Raw genomic sequence first — 22,164 nt, 5'->3', positions numbered from 1 at the left:
AACCACCGCGAAGAATACGAAGAATACGAAAAGCTCAAGGAGCCAACTGTCCAGCACAAGTCTAAAGTAACCAAGGTACAAGAACAAAAACACACTCGGCAAACTTTAGCGGACTCATTCTGCAAAAAAAGTGCCTTACGACAAGAAAAGCAACAGATGGCATGACATAACAAACGCCGTCACCAATGACATCAAAAGATATGGTGCCAATTCAAGTGGTTTAGAGAGAGATGGCTTTAAACAACTTTTGAATACCCAAGGAACACACTGCCTGGCCGAAAATACTTCAGTCAAACAGCTCTGCCCAAGTTGTATGATTCGGTCGCCAAACTCTGACGCATAAACTGCAAAAGGTTTCACATTTTGTCACAACAACGGATTTATGGTCAAGCCGAACATCCGAGCCATACCTCTCTCTGACGGTGCATTTCATTGAAGAAAACTGGCGACTGCAAAGCTTCTGTTTGCAAACATCCTACAAGATCACACTGGCGACATCATTGCGCAAGGTCTGAAAGATGCGCTGGCATCATGGTCACTGCGAGACCACCGCATGGTTTGCATGACAACAGACAGCGGGGCCAACGTTGTCAGTGCACTACGGATTAACAACTGGAAGAGGCTACCTTGTTTTGGGCATAGGCTTCATATTGCGATTGTGCGTAATTTGGGGTTCCTCTATAAAATGCAGTTTAGGTTAAATTGATCTTATTTATTATGACGTTTAAAAATACAAAAAGACCTGATAAGTAAAGTTATAGATGACAAAAAATATAATTCAATATATAAATTTCAAATAATACATTACATTATCCTGGAATTATCGTTATCGTCAAAGTCCCAGAAAATATCGAGATATTTCCCCCCGACCAATATCGCAAACCCCTAGTCACAATTTGGCCTAAGAACACAACCATGAATAAAGAATGGGACCAAAACATCCTCTAGGCCAGTGGATCTCAAACTGTGGGGCGGGCCCCCCTAGGGGGGCACAAATGGCGCTTTTCCACTGCATAGTACGGCACGCACACGGTTCAGTTCAGCTCACTTTTGGGGGGTTTTCCACTGGGAACAGTACCTGGTCCTTTTTTTAGTACCACCTCAGCCGAGGTTCCAAGCGCCGAACTGTTACCAAAGCGTGGCGTGTAAACTCTGCTGGTCACTGATTGGCCGGAGAAAATCGTCATTACTGCGTCACTGGCTATTCTTTTCTTTAAAGGTACAGACACGCGGAAGTTTGTGTCCCGTCTCTCCATCGCTGGACGCGGTTTGTTGCATAAGTGGATGAATGTTTCTTCAGACATTGAAAGTTCTCCAGCCACTGAGTGTTTGTAAAACCGGGAACAATCACATCCCACCACTCTGAAGCACGGTTAAATGTCCAAACAGATGGTCTGTTACGGCGACTTTTTTGCAAAATGTGGAAGATCTGTAATATACAGAATCAGCATTTTAATGTTACACTGGCAGTTAAGTTCATTTTATGCTTTGCAACAGTGAGAAAAGTTAGCTAGTGCTGTGCTTTTTTAAGATGCTTACCCTTGGGCGTCGTCGAGCTAAAGTGTTGTCGTTGTCTGCGTGTTGTTGTAAAAGTTCCACGGCAGTAGAGCGGCGCAACTATAACGCTACGTGAATAATCCCGCCCACTCTAAAGCGGTACTAAACTGCAGTCGAAACGCAAAACCGAGCGAACTGAGCCGAACCAAGGTGAGCTGTACTGAAGCGTGCTGTGCCGTACTATGCAGTGGAAAAGCGTCAAAAGTAACAAAAAGGGGGATGCAAAGATGTGAAAAAAAGAATCGAAATATGAAAAATACATCAATTGAAACCAAAACAAACCAACTTAAACTACATTCTGATACTAGAACAATAGATATAGTGTATAGATAAATGTCGATAAAAGTTAAGTAGGTATAAATAAAACATGCATCTATGATATGTCATTAATTAAAAAAAAGAACAAATTGGTATTAGTGGGCTCCTTTCAAAAAAACGTTAGGGGGGGCACAATTAAAACTGTTATGAAAACTTCGGGTCGCAAATACATAAAGGTTGAGAAATGCTGCTCTAAGGGGAACTTCTCTCCACCATCCAAGAACAGTTTGGTGACCAACGATGCCTTTTCCAGCATGATGGAGCACCGTGACATGAGGTAAAAGCGAGAACCGAGTGGCTTGGGGAACAAAACATTGAAATTTGGGGTCCACGGCCAGGAAACTCCCCAGGTAATCCCATTGAGAACTTCGTCGAGGGGTGGACAAACAAAACCCCACCAATTCTGACAAACTCCAAACATTGATTTATCAATCAGGATTGGTTGGGCCCAGAAGTTGATTGACAGACAGCCTGCCAGGGCTTAATTGCAGAGGTCTTGAAAAGAAAGAAGGGCCAACACTGCAAATATGGACTCTCGCATAAACTTCATGTCATTGTCAATAAAAGTTTTTGAAATTTGCTTGTCATTCTAATTCAGTGTACCATAGAAACCTCTGACACAAAGATCTAAAAGCACTGACGCAGAACCAAACACTTGGGCCATTCTCAAAACTTCTGGCCACGACTGAACACACAGGCTTTCCACGTTAAGTCTTCTTTTATAAATCCCGACGCCACAAAAAGAGGAGGATGCAAGCTTTCCAAATGAGACCCCAGACCAGCCACCTGTTCTACATCACGGCTCTTGATTTGTTCTTATCCGCCATTCTCCTTGGACTTGTATCGGTCCAAAACTCTCCACAGTGTCTGTTCTTTCCCAGGAGTTCAAGCCGTTTCTATTTACTGTAGTTAAGACCCTGCTTTCAGTGCCACACATCACATTGTGCCTAATGGGAGTTCTACTACGTATTTGTAATTTCGTCCTCTAGGAAATTAACGAGGCTCTTAAAGGCTTCAGAAACTAAAAATACAACGATTGTCGTTCTTTTCTGTTACGCTTGCTCGCGGGTATCAGGCTACATTTCTTTGGTGAAGAAAATAACTATTGGTCACCTTGGCTGGCATTCCTTCCAACTTTAAAAATTGCCATCTATTTTTGTATTAATTGAAAATTAGTATCCCTCTATATGCACCTTTTAATATTTTAATGTACATTTTGTAATGGAATTGCACAGTACAGGCTGCGCGTGCGCACTGCACAAATGTGAAATCTTGAGTTATATTTACTCGTACTAAGTTGCTGTTCGACGGCTGTGTTCTTTATTAGGTCTTGTTAATGTCACATCCTCGTCTCTTTGTAAAACCTACCAACACACCAAATTTCCCTCTTGAGACAATAAAATTGAATTGAGTTGAACTGAGCATCTGCCTGCACTGTGCTAGACGCAACTCCCTTCGGCAAACGCGGTCAGTTTAAATAAACGAATACCGTGCGCCATTAAAATCACAAACAAGTTCCAAACGAGAACCTGTGTAACCCATGGGGCTGCCCCAGCAGACAATCGTTTCACTACTCCCACCTACCGCCTCCTTATCGTGGCATACAGCAGTCAGCTAACGGCCGTTCCGCCGCTGACCCCGCGACGCACACGACACGTCGATACTTTTATTAGCGGGCACGCGAAATTAAAATAAATAAAATAAAACGCCGCTGCCATTTCTGCTCACGCGTCACACCCACCTTGAAGAGGCCTCTCGGCCGCTACAAGACGTCCTCCTGCTCCCGCTGTGCCTGAAGTGACAATAGGGTCTGTGGCAGCGCCTTCCCTCGGGGTCGCCGCTGTTGAAAGGGCAGTCAATCCCTCGAAAGAAGCCTGTCGATCTCAGCATATTTTATCTTCTGCCGTTTCATACCCACAAAAATAAAAAAAGCGGTCCCTTTCTCCGGCTGCTGTCTTTAAGCTAACAACAACAATAACAAGCCTCCGAGCGCCGCCATTTTTAATACTTCAAAAAAAGACAACTAAAAAAAGGAAGGCCCCCTTGGCGCTGTTATGACGTCATTGGGTGCCTATCCTAGTGCCTGTCACGGGGGAATTAAAAAAAAATGCTATTAGTGTCTTCACGCGTCATTGTATATTTTATTACACTACCACGATTCAAAGTTTTGCCACTTAGTTTGAAATATTAGCTGGATAGCACCATTGACAGAAAAAGTGTTTTGTAGTATAAAGGCTGCCAATGGTTTCAGCACCTGCCCTCCATTTTTAGAAATTGCATGGATTCTGTTGAGTTTATAGATGTATTTTTTTTTTTCTCTTGAAAATGGCGTAAAGCTACTTTTATATAACCTTTTCGTGGAAACACTTTCTTCTAAAGGCCATGGAATCTACATATGCAGATATATAAAATACTAAGGTCTGTCCCTCTTTCACACAATTTACTTGCAAACCACAGGGGCTAAAACATTGATATTGAGATAGTGGCAACCTCTGCAAACTGACCTGCACTCCTGGGTTTCTTATGGCAAAGTTATCAACAAAAAAAAAGTGTCACGGCAGAGGGAAAAAAAAAAGACCAGCGATATCTGCTGAGCTTCAAGCAAATTGCAGAGTTCAATGATGGGATACAAATGTCCATAATTTAAAGAAGAATAGCAGTGCCATCCGATGAGTGTCAAATACAGGATAAAGAATACAAGAATGACAAACACGGAGAAATGCATACAACTGGAGGTCAGCATGGAACTACTGGGATTAGAACTGGGATTTTGGTCTTAATCGACAGCTTATGACTCAATATGTCTTTAAAATCCAAATAACCTGAGGTAATAACTTTGACAAGCTGACCTGTGCACATGGGTTGCTTACGGCAAACACGAAGTGACATGGCGGAAAGAAAAAAGACCAGTGGCATCTGCCGAGCGTCAAGCAAACTGCAGCGGTCTACGACCTAACAAAGGACACCATGACAGGAAGATGATGAGGAGCAATGCCATCTAGAGAGTGTCAAGTGGAGGATACTGAACACAATAATGGAAAAGACAGAGAAATGAATGGGACCCGAGGTCGGTGTGTTTCATGAATGACCAAAGGTTTTTTCGTTGTCTTTGCCTTTATCGGGCATTGGGTACAACTTATACTGTATGTCCATTATCAAATGAAGATACTTTGTGTATAAAATTCAGACAGCAGTAACTCCTCATGTTGCTTTTCTCCAGAAATTAATGAAGAGCAGCGTCAGCCACTCCCTCCATGTTGCTTTGATTACAGCTTCTCCTCTTGGCAAGGATCACCACACCGTGTTTTATAACCTAATCAAAGAGGTAAAGAACAGGGACACAGTGCTAAGCAACGCCCAGCCATTGAAAGGGAAACAAGAGGTAGGACTTTACTTATATGAGAAAGGTACTCCATTGAAACAAAAGAGTACAAAACTTCCACACCAGGACATCCCAAACTTGCTTTATACAACACTGGTTAGTTTGACGCTCCCAGCCTCGGCAGATTTATGTGAGAAACTAATGGACAATTTAAAACACTCCGAGTGAGGACGGGTTCGTTCCTTCAGCTATGTAAGGCTTCTTCTGGAGCATTCCACTGGAAAACAATGGTGCAAGGATTATACTGTAGTGAAGTTTGTGTTCTTATAAGTCACTTGCACAATTTAACTCTGAGACTTCAAAGTATCCAACTATCCTCTAACAGCATGACACCAATTCAAATACGACTCGACGCTGAGCTCCATGCCATTGCTGACTCAAGGAATCACATTTCTGCATAACTCCTTGCACTTTTCTTTATATTAAGAGAAAGAAAAAAAAAATTCACAGGGCAAATTTCACCTGAACAGCCATAGGAGTTTCTCCTCATGAGAGAAAGAAGGTTTTAAAGGACGAGGGAAGGCCTCGTCCATCAGCTAAGCAGATGGAGAAAGCAGTCCTTCAGCCGTCTGGATAATGAAAACCAGTCCTTTTTGACCCCCCCCAGTTACTTCAGCGGACAAAGATGGTGTATTGTTATGCGCAATTGACTCACACACTTAACTTTAGGGTGGAATCCAAAGGGCGAGGTAACAGCACTTTCGACTAAGTGTACCCAACATGGCGCTAGTGGCACGTAGGTTACTACTGTAAATGTCAGGAGTTAATTACGATGTACACACCCGCTGCCTTAGTCATGTGCAATTAAAAAAAAAAAAATTAAATAAAACCCTCACTCAGCCAATAGAAAACCAATGTTCACTATAACCCATAATGAAGGGGGAAAAAAAATCCAATCTCTCTCCATTAATCAATCGTTGATTGTGACACTCACCTCGTCTGTGACTCTGCCCACGCCACAAAGAGCTTTTAAAGCCATTCAATTAGAATCTTTATAAAATCATAGAGGGTACAGCTTTAATTTGCAGACCCCTCCAACTACATGTTTCATACTTGCCTTCCATGGATGGATAAAGAGCAGAGACAAAGCTAACAGACAGGTGTGTTTTTAAAGAACACACAAACAAAAAAAAGTCATAAGTGACCTTCCTCCAGCAAAGAATTAGGGACTGCAATCGTCATTTCTAGTGACTGTTGACCACGCTAACCCAGAAGCCACAGTGGCTGTAGCAGCAGACTAACGTCGACCCCCAGGAGGCCTTACAACAGTCAGTGACCGTCCCAGGCTAAAACCCCGCACATTAGACTTTAAATACAAGGAGCAGAACGTCAGGCGTGGCGGAGCGGATGAGGAGATTTCCTGTTTGGCAGCTCTCACTGCACCATCCTTACCCCTAAAGGCCAATATGCCACAACATTCATAAAGAAGCCACAGCAAGCTCATTAAATCCACACAAGTCAGTTTTGTCAAAATGTTTGTCATACAAGAAACAAATTTCATATTTTGCAGGCATCACATCCAATTATTCTGTCACATTTTATTGTAGACATCAACTGAACATAAACTGTAAAGGAGGTTAAACAATCGAGTCTCCATTCCATCTTTTAAAAAAAAATATATTAGCCATGAAAAGTGTATATAAACAAACAGTTAGGGCAAACCTTCATTTAAGTTCACTACACATCATAAAAATTAGAACATAACCAGTTAAGAGAACATGCAATCAAATAAAAACAATTGAGAAAAGCATTTAGTTTTCAAAAGAATGGTCCAAATCCAGTCATCTTGGCTGAGCTGGTCTTCAGTCTCTGGCACAACCAACCATTCTGGTGGCCTCTGACAGATTTGCCACCGTCTCCATCACTGGTACATTCAGTCCGGGGTCCTGTCACAAATACAAAAGAAAAACATCAAGTATTGTTACAGGACACAGAAGATGAACACCCACACTACAGTGTACAAAACATCATGGAGGACCTCGCCAGCAGTTCTGGAAAGCATATCCAGCCATTCTTGGGCCCCTCGTCCAGGAAAAGGATGGAAAGCCACAGTCCATATTTAACATGGAGCTAAAGAAAAGAACCAGCCGTGAATTAGGGGTCCGATAGACCTGAAACTTTATATTTAGGAAGCAGCTGGAAAGTCTCAGTGAATGGACTACTGGTCAGTCAGGAGAAACAGAAGACTCCACATCTGCATTGGTACTCAAACCTACGACACTAGCACTTCACATCTCCAAAGCTAAATGCCCAAATTTAAAATACAAGCGAACAGTGCTACAAATGTCATGCGTTACCAGGCTCCTTGCATGAAGATTTTACTCAGCCAGAAAAATCTTAATCCACTCCAACCCCATGGGAAAGCAACATCCAGGACGATCACACGCTGGAATAAAGCAAATTCTCATCAAGGATCTAGCAGGGGGTTGTACTGGTCCTGGAGGGCCGCAGGTTTTTCTTCCAACCAGCTTCGGTTTTAAATTGGACTCCTGGGCTAATTAAGTGCGATTTCCCACATTCTGATAGATGGAGATAGATAACCAAGCAGTTATATGGGAATAATGTATTTTAAACAATATTTTCATTCTACTTTTCTAGATGTTCCGATTGCTTAATCCATTCACTAATTAGTGGGGCTGATGGTGAAGTGCTTCATGTTAGGTCAGATTATCCCGGGGCATACTGTGAGCTACCATAGCTATGCTGATGACACACAACTGTACTTCTCAATAGCGCCTGATGACCCCGACTCTTGATTCACTGACCCCCAATGTCTTACTTGTGTTTCTGAATGGATGAGTAGTAAGTTTCTCAAACTAAAAAGAGAAACAAAATTTTACTGATTGGCAATAAAGGATATAATGAGTTTTAGAAATTAACTTGATGCATTAGGATTAAAAGTCAAAACAGAGGCAAGTAATTTAGGGGTAATTGACTGAGCCAAACTTTAAAATCACACGAATCAGATCACTAGAACAGCATTTTTCCCCCCCACTTAATATAGCAAACGTTAGACCTCTTAACATTGCAAGGTGCTGAAAAATTAATCCACGCGTTTGTTTTCAGTCCACTAGATTACTGTAACGCTCTCCTCTCTGGACCACCCAAAAAAGACAAATTGATTGCAAATTGAGTACAAAATGCAGCTGCTAGAATCCTAACTAGGAAAAGAAAATCCGAGCACATCACCCCAGTTTTGAGGTCACTGCACTGGTTACCTGTGCCATTCAGAATGGACTTTAAAATCCTGCTTATAGTTTACAAAGCCTTAAATCTCAATCCATCTTGTATTTCAGAATCTCTTGCACTCCAAATCGTAACCGTAGGTCCTTAAAGAATTCCAAGAACAAAACTTAAAAGTGGCGGCGAGGCGGGCGGGCGGCCTTCTGCGGTTATGCACCTCAAATCTGGAATAGCCTGCCAATAGGAATTCAGACTAATAGTGGAGCACTTTAAAACACATTACTGTAACATGGCTTTCTCAGAGCTTCACCTTAGTTTAATCCTGATGCTCTGTATATTCAATTTATTATTCATGGTATTCATATTCAAAATCCGTACTAACCCCCACTTTCTCTTCTGTTCTTTTTCCAGTTTTCTGTGGTGGTGACCTGATCAAAGCACCACGATGTCCCTACCTTGATGGATTAAAGGCCAGAAGTCCACATGACCATCATCATCATCATCAAGTTCTTCCACGAGAACCCCCGAATACAATGAGGACTGATTGAGGTCATGGACGTCAGGTAGAATGCCTAGAGGGTCTGGGTGGTCTTGTGGCCTGGGACCCCTGCAGATTTTATTTTTCTCCAGCTGTTTGGAGTTTGTCCTCCCTGGCCATCAGACCTTACTTTTTTTTCCCTACATTAGTGTTCCCTTATTCTAATTTTCTTCATCATCATGTAAAGCACTTTAAGCTGCGTAATTTGAATGAAAATGTGCTATAGAAATAAATGTAAAGTAGTTGCAGCCTTCAATTTCAGTGTTTGCTAGCATGTCTGCTCTGCTTATCACCACCACGCTTATCTATTTTCTGTCCCCCCTGGCCATTGAACCTTACTCTTATTCGATGTTAATTAATGTTGATTTATTTTGTGTTTTATAATTGTGTCTTTCAATTTTCTATTCTTTAATATGTAAAGCACTTTGAGCTACTGTTTGTATGAAAATGTGCTCTAGAAATAAATGTTGTTGTTGTGTATTAACTTCCTGTTTGTTGTCTGGTACAAATCTTGTAATCTTTAACCCACTTCCTATTGTGGAAAATGACTTGAAATTTTGCACACTTCCGATGACAATACATGAATCAATAACCGGTTTTACTAATTGATTAATCCATGTTAAGAAATGAAACTCCTAGTAGTTCAAGATTTCACCAATAGATGGCACTAGTAACGGATGGAATCGCCCAATAGATGGCTTTAGGATCGGTTAGAACATTTCATTCGAGAATATTTAAAAAAAAATTTAAGACTAAAAAGTTGAGTACTGCATGTGTGTATAAACACTTTAAAAAACACACTTGTTAAAAAGTGTACTAAAGTAAAAAAAGTTTCATACTTCACATGTAAAATAAAAGCATGGGCGCTTTTCAAACATTCAAAAAAAAAAAAAAACTTAATCTTAGCAAAAGTGCCCACCTTTTATTTTACATGTATGAGACTTTTTAACGTAAGAGTGGTTTTAAAAAGTTTCATCTCTCTCTATCATTAAGAAGATAAAGGGGAAAAACTGCAGAGAGAAAGAGCAAAATGATGAAAACAAAAAAGATTTAAGCATTTAAATCTAGAGCAAAAGCAGAAATATTTCTAAATGTCGTATAAATATAAAAAAATCATGCTGCTGCGCTTTTCTGAATGTAGATTTAAAAAAAAAAAAAAGCTAATTAAATGAGATCAGCGTTCTCAGATGTTGTCACCAATTAGGAATCTGGTTGGAACAAAAACCCGCAGCCACAAGAGCGAGGTTGGAAATCCTGCTTTAGCTCACGAGTGTCGAACTCCAGTCCTGGTGGGCTGCAGGTTTTCATTCTAACCATCTTAGTGACCAGTTTTTGCTGCCAATTATCTTTTTGCCTTAGTTTTAATTAACTTGGACTTCCTAGTTTCTTTTCTGTTAATTAGCAGCCTAACGAGGACAACACGAGATGCCGTGTGACCAGCCAACCACAGGATCGGAGAATAAAAGGTCTCAGTAAGGTTAATCTGCTCAGGTCACCAAAACATTGACGGCGTTCTTAGACAAAACAGAAAAAATAGTTTGAGTAATGTCTACTGTGGCAGAATGAGCAGCAACAAGCTGGAATAATGAGCTTAACTAACAATTGGCTCCTCATTAAGAAACTGGTTGGAGTGAATTTGATGTTCCAGTTTAGCTGGTCATCTGTTGGCTCGTTTCAATACAATACAGTTTATTTTTTGTGTTGCCCAAAATCACACAGGAAGTGCCGCAATGGGCTTTAACAGGCCCTGCCTTTTGACAGCCCCCCAGCCTTGACTCTCTGAGAAGACAAGGAAACACTCCCAATAAAAACCTTGTAGGGAAAAATGGAACAAACCTCGGGAAAGGCAGTTCAAAGAGAGACCCCTTTCCAGGTTGGTTGGGTGTGCAGTGGGTGTCAAAAGTAGGGGGTCAATACAATACAATACACAGAACAGAACAATTCCTTAATACAGCATAATAAAATAACTTCTCATTTCTGTTTGGCTGCCATTTAATGAAGAAAAGAATCCATTCAAAGGACTGACTCCTTAACAGGTCTATTAAAATGAAGGGAAATTAAGTTAATTAGCAGTGAAAGATGATCACTGATTAGGGAAAGGGTTAGAATGAAAACCTGCAGCCACGGTGGCCCTCCAGGACTGGAGTTTGACACCCCTGAAGCTGGAATTTTTATGACATGGCCAGGAGACATTAATGTAATCCACCTTAAGGACAAGACACCATCTGGTTGCTATACTGCATCCGACATTCCAAAAGATGGCACACAGACACTGCTGGTATGACATGTGCACTGCAAATGTTACCATGGAGGTCTGGATGGATTACTGAAGACTTCAGGCTGTCTGAAGGGCAACACCTGTGCTCAACTATCACCCCCACCCCACTTCCTGTGTCAGGGGTCCTCAATCACAGTCCTGGAGGGCTACAGGTTTTTACTCAACCCATTTGCTTAATTTGAAGCCCTTATTGCTCAAGTAACACTTCTGCTACACTTTAGTTGTCTCACTTGTTAATATTTCGAACCCTTATTGCTTATTTGAGTATTAAACAGCTCTATTCTTGTTTTTTTTAATGGCTCCTAATTAGCAACATGCAAAAGACAAGAGACCAGCAGTCCTCCATTTAGCTTGTTACTATTGACACCTGTGTGTATTTATCATGCACTATTGGGTTTAAATACTTCGAAGTGAAGAGAGAAAAAAAAAAGTGAAGGACTGAGAATTACTCCTCCATTTTAGCCTTCAAATCATTTGGATGATATCCTTGGAAAGGAGAAGAAAATCAAGCATAGAAGAATGAGCTGACAGAGTTTAAGCAACTAATAAGCCATGAAATTAAATTATCGACAAGAATTGCTTTCTAATTGAGCAACCAGGTTAGAACAAAAACCTGCAGCCACTGCGGCCCTCCAGGACTGGGATTGAGGACACCTGCTGCATATAAATAACCAACCACTGGAAAAAGGGCTCTCCACCCATAGATCTCTTCACTAGGTGACAGTCGATTGTGGAGTTATGGTTGGTCTTTGGGGAATACCAATGCACTTGGCCGTGTTATTTTCATTTGCTTGAAATCTAATCAAATCATTTTCTAAATACGGAAAGTGACTTCAATGAAATTAAACTTACAAAGAGCTGCAGTGATCTCCTAAGAACTTGCTTTTTTGGCACAGGTTCTTCACTCCAGTTATTTGGTTAAAGTGGAGTACACTTTCTTCTCCACTCTTAGGAGGAGGATCTGGTCCAAGGAAGAGAAGGTTGAAAAAAGTTAGTCTGAAGAACGGTTACCTGCTTGAGGAGAAAAAAAAAAAAAAAAGTACTCATTTATCCTTGTTTGTTACAAGAACTGTCAAAAGTAAATCATTGTCACTTATAGGGGTAGACTGTGCCACACGGCTCTGCCCATGTAGTAGTGAAACAGGACAAACACACGCACAAAATACAGGTAGGACTAAGTGGAAGCAAGGCACACTCCACAACGTGCCCAGAGGCAGACCAATTTGAACAGAGGCTGGCGCAGGAGTGAGGAGGGCCCTGCCCGGCTCCCCACTTCCCTCGGCCCAGAGCCTCTATTTCAGATTAGCATGAATTAAAAAAAAAAAAAAAACACGCCTGCAAACTGTGATACTTAACATGAGAGAAGTCGCAAAATGAACTGCAATATTCAAGCAAAATTATAGAAAAAAGCCCAATCTAAATCTGTTAAGTAGTTCTCTCGTGAAAAAGCAGACATGGGATTATACGTCCGACTCTGACAAATCTATTCAATCAGCTGTAGAATAGCCAAGTATCTCAAATACTGCGGTTATGCACCTAAAATCTGGAATAGCCTGCCAATAGGAATTCACCAGGCTGATACAGTAGAGCACTTTAAAAAACTGCTGAAAACACATTACTGTAACATGGCCTTTTTATAACTTCAATTTAACTTAATCCTGATACTCGGTATGTTCAATTCATCACAATAACTATTCATGGTGGCTCCAAAATCCGTGCTGACCCCAACTCTCTCTTCTGTTTCTTTTTCTGGTTTCTTTGTGGTGGTGGCCTGCGCCCCACCACCACCTACTCAAAGCTTCATGATGCTCCAACATTGATGGATGGATTAAAAGGCAGAAGTCTACGTGACCATCATCATCATCATCAAGTTCTTCCGTGTGAACCCTAAATCCAAAGTGGACCGTTTCATTTATGTTAGGTAGAATGTCCAGAGGGCACTGTGTGGTCTCGTGATCTGGAATCCCTGCAGATTTTATTTTTGTTTTTTTCTGTTCACCCTGCCATTTGGACCTTACTTATTCTGTTAAATGTTGACTTATTTTCTGTATCTTATTTTTCTATTCTTCATTTTGTAAAACACTTTGAGCTACATTTTTTTTGTATGAAAATGTGCTATATAAATAAATGCTATTGTTGTCGGATACTTGGCTATTCTATCTATATAAATCTATACTAATAAAAGGCAAAGCCCTCACCGACTGACTGACTGACTCACTCACTCGTCACTAATTCTCCAACTTCCCGTGTAGGTAGATGGCTGAAATTTGGCAGCTCATTCCTTACAGCTTACTTATAAAAGTTAGGCAGTTTTCATTTCAAAATTCTACACGTAACGGTCATAACTGAATCCTACTTACGTACATCTATATGGCCATAGCCTGCAGCTCCGTCACCGTGTGAGGCCGAGTTGCGTCCCTCATCATCACGCCTCCCACGTAATTGAGTGCCTGCCCATATAAGGCCGTCCATCGGCAGCAATCCAATAGACACGCTGCCGCTAAATATTCACGGGTGAAGGACTGTGCTTATGCAAACAAAGATGAGATGGTCAGGGTGGCGTTTGGCACAAACTCAGTAAAAGTGCGAGAGAAACTTAAGTGCCGGGTCTGAGCCAACATTAAATAAAGCCGTGGACGTCGCAAGATCGCGCGAGATAGCACAAGCACAGCTGAGAACCTTCGATGCATGTACTCCGAGTGGCTCACATTAACCGACTTTGCAGGACTGGGAAAGGTAAACCCGTGCATGCAGTGTGTGACGTCTCAGATAAAGACGAAGACGAGCGGTTTATTGATGCAGTAAGAAAGGAACAACCCTCAGACGCTGAACAAGCCTTTGTAGACATATCAATAGGAAAGCAAGGTGTAAAGCTTAAGTTTAAATTACGATCATAGAGACGCCGTCGCTAAATATTCGCAGGAAAATCCACAAGTTAATACTGGGAATGCCCGTTAAACATCTTAAGATTCACGAGTAGCGATTTGGGTAGTGAACACTTCGATGAATGAAACCCGTTATCTTTACAACGGTTGACAAACACGTAATATAACTTGAACACAACACGTCCTCCAAATACGAACCCGATTGAAAGAAATAATGATAATCAAATCCTTGATGACAGCAACACGCATAACACTCAACAAAACAATTACATTGACAATCACATTACATTATTTTTAAAATGTTTCCTTTTCTTTTTCATAACTTCTTTAACACACTACTTCTCCGCTGCGAAGCGCGGGTATTTTGCTAGCGTTACATATAAAAGCCAAATACCACCGACTCACTCGTCAAAATCTCCAAAACCATAAGGACTTGAAATTTGGAATGTAGGTTACCCTTGGTCCATATGTGCTCGCTAAAAAATGGTTTTAAAAATTGTGGTCCAAGCACATTCTGTCTGGATGTCTGTCCACTTTTCCCAAGACAATTAACGGATTTAGATCCGGTTGTCTTCGTAACAGAAGATGCAGAGGACAAAGATATGGAAGATGATGATCCGCTGTGGCAACCCCTAATGGGAACAGCCGAAAGAAGAAGAAGATCTGGTTGTTTTCTATAATTTGCTTAAACTTTCCGGCTGATTTTGTGACTTCTCTCATCACGCCAAGTACTGTACAATAGTTCACTTGTGGTACCGATGTATTTATGCCAATCCAACAGTGGCCTTCCTCGTTCACTCACCAGCCTCCGTTTGAGTTGGTCTACGTCTTGCCACATGTTGGAGTGCACCTCGCCCCCCCTCTTAGCTAGGGATACCCGTTTGGTGAACAGACATCATCATCATCTACAGATTAAGGAGTAACGTTTGTTTTTGAAAGAAAGATCAGAGCTCCATGTTTTAGAGGGTAGCTGTCGATTGCCAGAGATATCACAGCCGTATGCTTTTGTCCCCACATGGACACGATTTCCAGTCAAAGCTGAACACGATCAGATGCAGTGCCAGCGTCTATCGAATTTTAAAGTTTGTCCTGTTTTGTTACTATGTGGGCGAAGCCACGGGGTACAGCTGGTTGAATAGATTTGTCAGAGGCACCGTAGTTATTCCATTTATATTGTTAAAGTACCCCGATTCACCTACCAACTCAAGAGTGAAGTTTGATTCAACATACCACTGCCCCATTTAAAAAAAAAAAAAAGTTTCATTTATAGCCATTAACGAAATAAAGTCATCCTTGATTTCAATAATATTTGCAACTTGTGCTACTTTATCCAAAAGCTGAACACCCAGAAGAGGTGAGAGAAAGAAAGAAGGAAAGAAAGATCCAACCCCTACAGCCAATAGGGCGCCGTGGTACTTAAAGGCCCTCCAAACCAGGTGTTAAGGTAAAGCTTGGCAGTTAGGCAGCCTGGCTTTCCTGTGGGGGTTGACTGAGAGCCTCAAGAGAAATAGTCGCCAAACTTGTATGAGGCAGTTCACCCCAACCCTGTTGTAAGCTTCACTTTCCTGACTTAATCCGGGGGGTAAACATGAATGCTTCTCACTAATGTAACACTATTGCTTTGCCCAAGTTACAAATAGACATACAAAACCAGTACCGCTGCTCCCTATACGCAGAGTACGCAGTCTGCATAGGGCACCAACTCCAAGAGGGGCATCATCCCAGCTGCTCAAAAAATTTGTTTTTAATATATTATAAATATACATATACAAATAAACAAAAATACTTATATATTGCATTTTATGGTGAACGCAGAGTAGGCTAAGCACACGTGATGACGTGCGCGGCGCATCCTCACCTCTGTTACGGCTGCCTATTTGGCCAAAAATTATAATTGAACGATATGCCTGGTCCTGGAAAGAGACAACAGTCCGGCGTCAAGAAACGAAAGAAAAAAAAGAAAAAAAAAAAAAGCCCAAGATGAAGCCCGTGCATCACTTTCAGGTACGTTCATAATCCTGTGAAACTTTATTCTGTCGACGTTAATAATGTGTTTTAATGTCGGTAATAATTTCACGACTAGCGCATCTTTCTTAATATGAATACAAGCAGATCTAAATAAACAAAATGACTTAAAATGCATTATATTAAAACAGAGGCAATTATGATTATTGATTAATAATGAACATATGGTGTCATTAAGTAGGTTCTTTTTATTATTATTATTATTATTTTATTTTTACTTCCGTAATATTTGGGGGAGGGGCACAAAAGTAAATTTCTGCTTAGGGCACCCATTTGGCCAGCAGTGGCCCTCTACAAAAAGTTATCAACTTGTATGCACAATTTCACATAACAGACAGGAAAAATCATATTCTGGTAAACATCCTGAAACCTCCTAACCTCCAGAGGACACGGGCATTTGAGGAAGAAGCCAACTGAGGACCCAAACTGAACCATAATGTCTTTTTTTTTTTTTTTCAGTCCTCATTTTTCTATCCTTGTAAAATCCAGTTTCTCTTTTTAAGATACACCTCAGAATCTTCACTTTCTTGGCAATCTGACACAAGGAATAACTGGCCCTAAAAAACACAAAGAAAAAAACACCCCAAGTGTTGCTGGAGGAAGCCACTTTGTTTTGGCCATTTTCAAACCATAACTGAACTTTACAAATGCCACCAGCTCACAACCCAAGCAAAGCCAAGTTACCTGCCTTATTGAACAAAGGATTCAGTGGTGTTAATCTCCAATAACTAATTGGCATTTAAACAGGATTAAGGATAAATTAAGGGCATGGACCATTTGGATAATGGACTGGCTACTGAAAAAGGGGCTTTGCAGTCATGCAATTAAAAAAAAAAAAGCCATTTCAATCAGTACGACTAGCAACGTAATTGCTGCACTGTACTTTAATTCAGTTTACTTGATTAAAGGGTATCCATTGCTATCAAAAATAAGATTTTTTGGGTTATTAACTTTTGAATGCTAGAGTATGTGCATAAAGTCTAATTTTTGTTTAAAAATAGGCCAACAGGTCGTCTCTAAAAACGGAGGATGGAATAACCACCCATTGATACAGAAAAATCCACCCATATAATCCATACCGACTTCTAATAAAAACTAGTTTTACTAATTTGACAAAGTCTACCAAAGAATAAAAAATTGATAACCGGATACAGTACACTGTGTGCACAATTAGGCAAGTTGTATTTTTGAGGATTAATTTTAATATGGAACAAACACAGTGCTATTATTCAATCCAAAATGTTAATAAACCTGAAACCTGAATGTTTCACAACGGAAATGTGAGTGTGACCACCATCAGGGGAATACATATGTGCGCACAATTATTAGGCAACTATTAGTGTGCAGATTTATTATGCAACTAAAGGAAAAATGAAAATTTTCCCATCTCACTTGTTTCTTTTCATCTGTTATAGTGAGAATAATAAACAAACACCTCAAAATTTACAAATAAACATCTCTGACATTTCAAAATCAATCAATCAATGACCAATATAGCCACCCTTCTTTCCAATAACAGTCATAAGCCTTTCCATTCATGGAGTCTGTCAGTTTCTTGATCTGTTGACGATCAGCTTTTTGTGGAGCAGTGACTACAGCCTCCCAGACACTCTTCAGAGAGGTGGATTGTTTTTCTCCCCCGTAAATCTAGCGTTTAAGAAGTGCCCACAAGTTCGATAGGGTTTAGGTCAGATGAGGAAGGGGGGCCATGTCATTATTCCTTCATCTTTAAGGCCTTTACTGGCTGGCCACGCAGTGGAGAACTTCGATGCAAGTGATGGAGCATTGGCCTGCATAAAAATCCTGGTCTTTTTCCTGTATCACTGTTTGAAGAAAGTGTCTTTGAAAAACTGGCAGTAGGTTTGGGAGTTGATTTTGAGTTCATCTTCAATACAAAAAGGTCCAACTAGCTCATCTTTAAAAATACCAGCTCATACCAGTACCCCATCTCCACGTTGGAGTGGAGCTCTGTGCCCATTACTGATCCACAGGTCCATCAAGAGTCACTCTCATCTCATCGGTCCATAAAACCTTTGAAAAAAAAAAATCGGTCTTCAGATATTTCTTGGCCGAGTTTTGACGTTTCAACTTCTGTTTCTTGTTCAGTGGTGGTTGGGTTTCAGCCCTCCTTACCTTGGCCATGTCTTTGAGCACTGAACACCTTGTACTTCTGGGCACTCCAGGTAGGTTGCAGCTCTGGAATATGAAAGTACTGGAGGATAATGGGTTCCTGGTAGCTTCACGTTTGATTCTTCTCAAATCTTTGGCCGCTAATTTGCGTCTTTTGTTCTCAACACGTTTCTTGCGACCCTGTTGACTATTTGCAACAAAATGTTTGATGGTTCTGTGATCACACACCAATATCTTAGCAATTCCAAAAGTGCTGCATCCCTCTGAAAGACTTTTTACAATTTTTGACTTTTCAGAGTCAGTTAAATCTCTTTTTTGGCCCATTTTGCCCGAGGAAAACTAGCTGCCTAATAATTCTGCACACCTTGATATAGGGTGTTGATCTCCTTAGGCCACACCCCCCTCATTACACAAATACACATCACCTGACGTGCTTAAATCCAATAAGCATTCAAGTTAATACAGCTTGGAGTTGGAATATACGCATTAAAAATGATGATATGGTCAAAATACTCACTTGCCTAATTGTGCACACAGTGTATATGTACATCAGTTGCACATAAAATGTAATAAATAAATTATGCGTTTATTTCAAGATCCCGCTTAACGACGTTTCGGCATTTTTTTTCGAATTCTAATTGTTCGTCGAGTCACTTTGTAGTCACAAAAGCGCAGTTTTCGGTGAAAATGTCGGTCTTTGCCGCAATCGCACGAACTGATTAGATACTCGCATGCAGTCTCGCGGCGCGTTTGATATCCGTGCAGTACATTACATATGTCACTGTTCATTTACGATTGGTCATCAATGTTATTGTGCAAGGATATAACCATAACATTTTACTGTAACAATTATCCCTTTTTAGTTTTAAAATGAGTGGTTGCAAAGACAGAAAACTAAAGTGACAAGAAAAAGCATATCGCTGGAAACTAAAATGCAGATGGCTCAGACGATTAGGTGCAGATGAAGGCCAAATTGATATCAGCGCTGCATTACATTTGTCAACTTCAACAATATACAATAAAAAGAAAATCGTATCAGCAACTACAACCACAACTACTTCTGCAACAAAAAAATAGTTGTTCAAAAAGCAACGTGATTGAGGAAATGGTTTGTGGGGAACTTTCTCAGGACTGACGATGAAGTCGAACGCAATATGCCATTAAGTCAAACAATCATAACGGAAAAGCGAAGTCCATTTTTAACCACATTCAGAATGAAAGAGGCGACACCAGAAAAAACTGCATAGCTAGTCGGATGGTTCCGTGGATTTTAAAACCAGAAACAATCTTCAGAATATACAGATTACTGGAAAAGCGGCAAGTGTAGATACAGAAACTGCTGCTGCATTTCCATCGACATTATCCGTCTGAATTCGTTTTCAAAGTTGATGAAATTGGCCTTTTTTGGAAGAGAATGCCAAAACGTACGAAGAAAAGCGAGCACCCGTATTTCAAGCTGCAAAGATCGTTTAACACTTTTTTTAAAAAAAAAAAAAAAAAAAATTTAGCCTTGGATCAGTTCATACAAAACGTTACATCTTGCCGGAAGAAGCCTTCCTGCAAGTCCCCCCCGCGTTGCCTCGAAAGTTTGCATATTGTAATCTTTTTATGGTTAGCCAAATAAAAGGTGTCATTTTGCTTGACTTTTCACTACAAAACGATCCAAATTGCTAGAAGTTCAAAAGGCAAAACAGTGTCGATAGCAAGACATCGCCTCAATGACAACTGCGTTCTAAACGACAGAGAAAAAGGCAAACGACTTTAGAGGACTTCACAAAAAAAAAAAAATCAAATGATGAACCTTCATCACAAATTATGTATTACTTGACTATTTGATTTTCATGTGTTAAAAATCGATATTAGCAATAAAAAAATAATGTAGTAGAAATTCTGTCTCGTGTCACCTATCCCCATTATTTACGTGTTAAGAGGACGTCGTTTAACGCCGTTTTACTTCGCGCTGGGATTTCTCGGAACGTAACCCCGGCGTTAAGCCGAGTCATTATCATGCATGATATTTATACAAAAAGAAAAACTCAATTTTCTGTTAAATTGTTAACATGAACAGGTCCATAAAGAATAATATTTTAACAATTGTTTTAGAAGCTTAATAAAAAAAGGCACCTCACCGAGTTATTTAGCTATACACTTTAGGTGGTCAATTATACTTGTTCCGGTATCATTTTGAAGTTAAATGTTTAAAAATTAAGAAATAAACAGGTTCACCGATACCAAAACTAGTTTTATTTGGTAAAAATAAAAAGAATATTCAAAAGCCGAAATGTACAACAAGACTGCTGCTTCTTTGGCCGTGCCAAAATACAATGACCAATGTATTACTAAATCTGAACACCAAATGCACTTTGGATAGAATTATAAAACACTTTATGTAACTGATTATAGAATATTCAATATTAGTAAAATAAAAGTGCAAAAAATGCTGCTCGACACCCTTGACAATCGTTTGTAAATTTTTCAAACAAGCAAATTCGGCGACGGCATTGTATTCGGGTGTATTTGTCTGTATTAATAGTATTTATTTGGTTGATAAATGTTATAATACTAATGAACAGCAATGCTGAAAGTAGTTGACCCCTAACGAAAGTCAGAACTTTAAGTACGTAAACGTGCCTGCACTAAGCGAGTGAATCAAGATAACTTGATAGTACATTTACTGACTTGTGACGGTAGTTAATGTTTTATCAAACTATGCTCACTAAAAGAGAACGCTGTACAAGGAAAAAACGGAGTAACGTTAGTCTGTGTGATCAAATGTTTTAAATTAATATCTGAATATTTCTCGTGTGCGTTTCTTTTTAAACTCTTATTTTACTAACCTTTTCCTCTTAACCGGCGACAACTCAAACTCACAACTTATTGCTTCTTTGAAAGTCACGTGACTTGACCGCCGCGTTATCCAACCTCTGCTGCCGATGACTCCGCTCGGTGCGTATTCATTTTTATTTCCGGTGAGGAGTAAATAGAACTATTTTAACTTCTACCTAAATGACTGAAATTAGTATATTGTACATCCAACAAGATTCAATAAATTAAACATGATCGAGTTATGTTCAAATGTGGAACAAACAATACAAATAAATTTTCGTAAATGTAACAACCTGCCATTTCCCTTTTTCAGCGTAGGTTGTAAAAGAACTAGTCCATGTGTTTAAAGTCCACAAATGATATCCCAGTGATTGTTGGTGGCACTGGACAATAAACGTCTCCTTTAACCCGTTCTAATCTTGGTAGTCATCTTGTGTCAAAATGTGGATATGTATACCGTATTTGACGGACCACCCATCATTGACACTTCAAATTTAATCAGTTCACCATAATGCAGCCCATGATTTATTTTACATGTGTGCTTATTTTAAAAAAATGCAATTCGGAAATCTTAAGAGCCCGCACTATACTTACGAATCTACTGTCTGGAATAGAAATCCGCAGCTTCAGGCCCGCTTTAAGTCCCACTAACGCTGTAGCTTTGCTGTCCCAAACCAGTTCTCCAGTCAGTCATTTCCACTAATCGATATAATTTGATGCCACTTTGCATATTCTGCATTCAGAAAAAGCCCAATAGTCAAACATTCAGTTGTAAATTGAGGAGGCTGGATTTTCCATACGTTTATCAACTGTTCCGGCATCATTAACTCACCCTGTGGCATTTGCTCTCTTAATTACATCCTAACAAAGCCTCGTTAATGAAAAGGCAATCTAAGCAGAGGCTTCGCGCTCCGTCCGCGTTTCTTTATGAAGATCCATTCAGCATTTTACTGGAAACTTCAATGCCGTATAAAAGAGAAAACGAATTGATAGAGTATGTACAGACCTGTACCCACGGCGTTGTTCAGGAAAAGAGAAAAAG

General features: G+C 40.2%; 1 long non-coding RNA gene across 1 annotated transcript; it reads right to left on the bottom strand.

Moving 5' to 3' along the window:
* Nucleotides 1–6,823: 6,823 nt before the first annotated feature.
* On the bottom strand, nt 6,824–22,140 carry LOC120536301. The gene is made up of 4 exons (XR_005635098.1): nt 21,955–22,140; nt 21,717–21,855; nt 12,109–12,217; nt 6,824–7,143 (listed from the first exon to the last, which is right to left on the bottom strand). It is a non-coding gene; the product is annotated as an uncharacterized LOC120536301 (long non-coding RNA).
* Nucleotides 22,141–22,164: the final 24 nt, after the last annotated feature.

Source organism: Polypterus senegalus, chromosome 10 (genome assembly GCF_016835505.1).
Source record: "Polypterus senegalus isolate Bchr_013 chromosome 10, ASM1683550v1, whole genome shotgun sequence".
NCBI lineage: Eukaryota > Metazoa > Chordata > Cladistia > Polypteriformes > Polypteridae > Polypterus > Polypterus senegalus.
The sequence above is the reverse complement of the archived record's forward strand: the minus strand, read 5'-3'. Positions and strand labels throughout refer to the sequence as shown.